Genomic DNA, 5000 nt, shown 5'->3' with positions numbered 1-5000 from the left:
GAGTGTAAACTGTAGACCACAGTAACTAGAGTAACAGAGTATACACTGTAGACCACAGTAACTACAGTAACACAGTGTACACTGTAGACCACAGTGACTACAGTAACAGAGTATACACTGTAGACCACAGTAACTACAGTAACAAAGTATACACTGTAGACCACAGTAACTACAGTAACACAGTGTACACTGTAGACCACAGTAACTACAGTAACAGAGTGTATACTGTAGACCACAGTAACTACAGTAACAGAGTGAACACTGTAGACCACAGTAACTACAGTAACAGAGTGTACACTGTAGACCACAGTAACTACAGTAACAGAGTGTACACTGTAGACCACAGCAACTACAGTAAAGTAACAGTGTACACTGTAGACCACAGTAACTACAGTAACAGAGTGTACACTTAGACCACAGTAACTACAGTAACAGAGTGTAAACTGTAGACCACAGTAACTACAGTAACAGAGTATACACTGTAGACCACAGTAACTACAGTAACACAGTGTACACTGTAGACCACAGTAACTACAGTAACAGAGTATACACTGTAGACCACAGTAACTACAGTTACAGAGTATACACTTAGACCACAGTAACTACAGTAACAGAGTGTAAACTGTAGACCACAGTAACTAGAGTAACAGAGTATACACTGTAGACCACAGTAACTACAGTAACACAGTGTACACTGTAGACCACAGTAACTACAGTAACAGAGTATACACTGTAGACCACAGTAACTACAGTAACAAAGTATACACTGTAGACCACAGTAACTACAGTAACACAGTGTACACTGTAGACCACAGTAACTACAGTAACAGAGTGTACACTGTAGACCACAGTAACTACAGTAACATAGTATACACTGTAGACCACAGTAACTACAGTAACACAGTGTACACTGTAGACCACAGTAACTACAGTAACAGAGTGTATACTGTAGACCACAGTAACTACAGTAACAGAGTGAACACTGTAGACCACAGTAACTACAGTAACAGAGTGTACACTGTAGACCACAGTAACTACAGTAACAGAGTATACACTGTAGACCACAGTAACTACAGTAACACAGTGTACACTGTAGACCACAAAAGTAACACCACAGTAACTACAGTAACAGAGTGTACACTGTAGACCACAGTAACTGCAGTAACAGAGTGTACACTGGTGACCACAGTAACTACAGTGACAGAGTATACACTGTAGACCACAGTAACTGCAGTAACAGAGTGTACACTGTAGACCACAGTAACTACAGTAACAGAGTATACACTGTGACCACAGTAACTACAGTAACACAGTGTACACTGTAGACCACAGTAACTACAGTAACAGAGTATACACTGTAGACCACAGTAACTACAGTAACACAGTGTACACTGTAGACCACAGTAACTACAGTAACAGAGTGTATACTGTAGACCACAGTAACTACAGTAACAGAGTGAACACTGTAGACCACAGTAACTACAGTAACAGAGTGTACACTGTAGACCACAGTAACTACAGTGACAGAGTATACACTGTAGACCACAGTAACTACAGTAACACAGTGTACACTGTAGACCACAGTAACTACAGTAACAGAGTGAACACTGTAGACCACAGTAACTACAGTAACAGAGTGTACACTGAGTGGCTTTAATGAGACCCTGTCCCAGTCTCACTGTGGCGGTTAGTCCTGTGGTCTGTCCCAGTCTCACTGTGGGGGTTAGTCCTGTGGTCTGTCCCAGTCTCACTGTGGGGGTTAGTCCTGTGGTCTGTCCCAGTTTCACTGTGGGGCTTAGTCCTATAGTCTGTCCCAGTCTCACTGTGGGGGTAAGTCCTGTGGTCTGTCCCAGTCTCACTGTGGGGGTTAGTCCTGTGGTCTGTCCCAGTTTCACTGTGGGGGCTTAGTCCTATAGTCTGTCCCAGTCTCACTGTGGGGGTTAGTCCTGTGGTCTGTCCCAGTCTCACTGTGGGGGTTAGTCCTGTGGTCTGTCCCAGTCTCACTGTGGGGGTTAGTCCTGTGGTCTGTGCCAGTCTCACTGTGGGGGTTAGTTCTGTGGTCTGTCCCAGTCTCACTGTGGGGGTTAGTTCTGTGGTCTGTCCCAGTCTCACTGTGGGGGTTAGCCTTGTGGTCTGTCCCAATCTCACTGTGGAGGTTAGTCCTGTGGTCTGTCCCAGTCTCACTGTGGGGTTAGTTCTGTGGTCTGTCCCAGTCTCACTGTGGGGTTAGCCTTGTGGTCTGTCCCAGTCTCACTGTGGAGGTTAGTCCTGTGGTCTGTCCCAGTCTCACTGTGGGGGTTAGTTCTGTGGTCTGTCCCAGTCTCACTGTGGGGGTTAGTCCTGTAGTCTGTGCCAGTCTCACTGTGGAGGTTAGCCTTGTGGTCTGTCCCAGTCTCACTGTGGAGGTTAGTCCTGTGGTCTGTCCCAGTCTCACTGTGGGGTTAGTTCTGTGGCCTGTCCCAGTCTCACTGTGGGGGTTAGTCCTGTAGTCTGTGCCAGTCTCACTGTGGAGGTTAGTCCTGTGGTCTGTCCCAGTCTCACTGTGGAGGTTAGTCCTGCGTTGCAGTGTGTGTTCCACATCTTCTGACCCTCGCTATCTTTTTGTTCTCGCTCTCTCTCCTCTCTCTACCTCTCTCTCTCTCTCCCTCTCTCTCGCTCCCTCTCTCGCTCCCTCTCTCTCTCTCTCGCTCCCCTCTCTCTCTACAGATCGCAATGAGTGGAGAACCCAGGAGTGTGTAGCCCAGGCCAGTGTATTGATACGTTGGGAAGCTATCGCTGTATCTGCCCCAATGGTTTCAAGGCTACATCAGACCTGGCTATGTGTATAGGTGAGTACAACAACAACAACCTCTAATCTTCCATGAGTCATATTAGTGAATAGTGCTGTAGTTATTTTTTTCATGGTCCATCGAGCTGAATCTAATTATCACAAGGGCTTTTTTCACATGTGATCTCACTCCTCTCTCCAAATCATAACTCATTGGCCTCCACTAGTGGATAGTTTGTAATAAGTACTCAGTCAAGTAGTCCTTGTTGTCACTGGACCTGGTGAGAGAGTGGTTGCCAGTAGGTTGTGATAATGTTGTGCTGATGTTGTAAGGATGTTCTCCTGTTGTTGTAGATGTGGATGAGTGTGAGTGGTTGCCAGTAGGTTGTGATAATGTTGTGCTGATGTTGTAAGGATGTTCTCCTGTTGTTGTAGATGTGGATGAGTGTGAGAGTGGTTGCCAGTAGGTTGTGATAATGTTGTGCTGATGTTGTAAGGATGTTCTCCTGTTGTTGTAGATGTGGATGAGTGTGAGAGTGGTTGCCAGTAGGTTGTGATAATGTTGTAAGGATGTTCTCCTGTTGTTGTAGATGTGGATGAGTGTGAGAGACAGCCATGTGGAAACGGGACCTGTAAGAACACAGTGGGATCCTATAACTGCCTGTGTTATCCAGGCTTTCAGCTCTCACACAACAATGACTGCATAGGTAGGTGTGTGTGTGTGACTAACTTTGTTTTGAAGCCAGGTCTTCTGCACGCCACAGGACCGTGTTAGCCCACTGAGATTAAAGGCCTAGGCAGTGTGTGTGCGGTGTGTGTTTATCTTTCCGCCTGTGTTACCAGATACGGATGAGTGTTCGAGCCAGAGAGGCTGTGTAGAACGGAACTGTATTAACACCTGGGCTCCTTCGTGTGTGTGTGTCGCGATGGCTACGAACTCAGCGCCGACGGAAGAATTTTGTGTTGGTGAGAAACTGTCACATGACTCTCTCCTTGTCTCCTTCCTCTCTATCTCTCTCCTCCCTTCCTCCTGTCATTTCTCTCTCCTTATCTCCTTCCTCTCTATCTCTCTCCTCCCATCCTCCTGTCATTACTCTCTTTCCTTATCTCCTTCCTCTCTATCTCTCTCTCCCTTCCTCCTGTCATTTCTCTCTCCTTATCTCCTTCCTCTCTATCTCTCTCCTCCCCTTCCTCCTGTCATTTCTCTCTCCTTATCTCCTTCCTCTCTATCTCTCTCCTCCCATCCTCCTGTCATTACTCTCTTTCCTTATCTCCTTCCTCTCTATCTCTCTCCTCCCTTCCTCCTGTCATTTCTCTCCTTATCTCCTTCCTCTCTATCTCTCCCTCCCCATCCTCCTGTCATTACTCTCTTTCCTTATCTCCTTCCTCTCTATCTCTCTCCTCCCTTCCTCCTGTCATTTCTCTCTCCTTATCTCCTTCCTCTCTATCTCTCTCCTCCCATCCTCCTGTCATTACTCTCTTTCCTTATATCCTTCCTCTCTATCTCTCTCCTCCCTTCCTCCTGTCATTTCTCTCCCTTATCTCCTTCCTCTCTCTCTCTCCTCCCATCCTCCTGTCATTACTCTCTTTCCTTATCTCCTTCCTCTCTATCTCTCTCCTCGCTTCCTCCTGTCATTAATTTCTCCTTATCTCCTTCCTCTCTCTCTCTCTCTCTCCCATCCTCCTGTCATTACTCTCTTTCCTTATCTCCTTCCTCTCTATCTCTCTCCTCGCTTCCTCCTGTCATTAATTTCTCCTTATCTCCTTCCTCTCTAACTCTCTCCTCCCATCCTCCTGTCATTACTCTCTCTCCTTATCTCCTTCCTCTCTAACTCTCTCCACCCATCCTCCTGTTATTACTCTCTCCTTATCTCCTTCCTCCCTAACTCTCTCCTCTCTTCTGATCCCTCCCATCCTCCTGTCATTACTCTCTCTCCTTATCTCCTTCCTCTCTAACTCTCTCCACCCATCCTCCTGTCATTACTCTCTCTCCTTATCTCCTTCCTCTCTAACTCTCTCCTCCCATCCTCCTGTCATTACTCTCTCTCCTTATCTCCTTCCTCTCTAACTCTCTCCTCCCATCCTCCTGTTATTACTCTCTCCTTATCTCCTTCCTCTCTATCTCTCTCCTCTCTTCTGATCCCTCCCATCCTCCTGTCATTACTCTCTCCTTATCTCCTTCCTCTCTAACTCCTCTCTTCCTCCTGTCATTACTCTCTCCTTATCTCCTTCC

The 5000-nt window shown here is 46.6% G+C and overlaps 2 long non-coding RNA genes across 2 annotated transcripts in view; both read left to right on the top strand.

Moving 5' to 3' along the window:
* Positions 1-2720, top strand: part of LOC135566854 (uncharacterized) — a 6776-nt gene extending 4056 nt beyond the window's left edge. The window contains exon 4 of the long non-coding RNA XR_010462198.1: positions 2707-2720. This is a non-coding gene — a long non-coding RNA (uncharacterized LOC135566854). The remainder of the gene's footprint in view (positions 1-2706) is intronic.
* A 2-nt stretch (positions 2721-2722) lies between these two features.
* On the top strand, positions 2723-3638 carry LOC135566855 (uncharacterized). The gene is made up of 3 exons (XR_010462199.1): positions 2723-2828; positions 3358-3474; positions 3611-3638. It is a non-coding gene; the product is annotated as an uncharacterized LOC135566855 (long non-coding RNA).
* The last annotated feature ends 1362 nt before the right edge of the window (positions 3639-5000 follow it).

The sequence above is a fragment of the Oncorhynchus nerka genome, unplaced genomic scaffold (assembly GCF_034236695.1).
Source record: "Oncorhynchus nerka isolate Pitt River unplaced genomic scaffold, Oner_Uvic_2.0 unplaced_scaffold_3093, whole genome shotgun sequence".
NCBI lineage: Eukaryota > Metazoa > Chordata > Actinopteri > Salmoniformes > Salmonidae > Oncorhynchus > Oncorhynchus nerka.
This window is presented reverse-complemented; position numbering and strand designations above follow the sequence as displayed.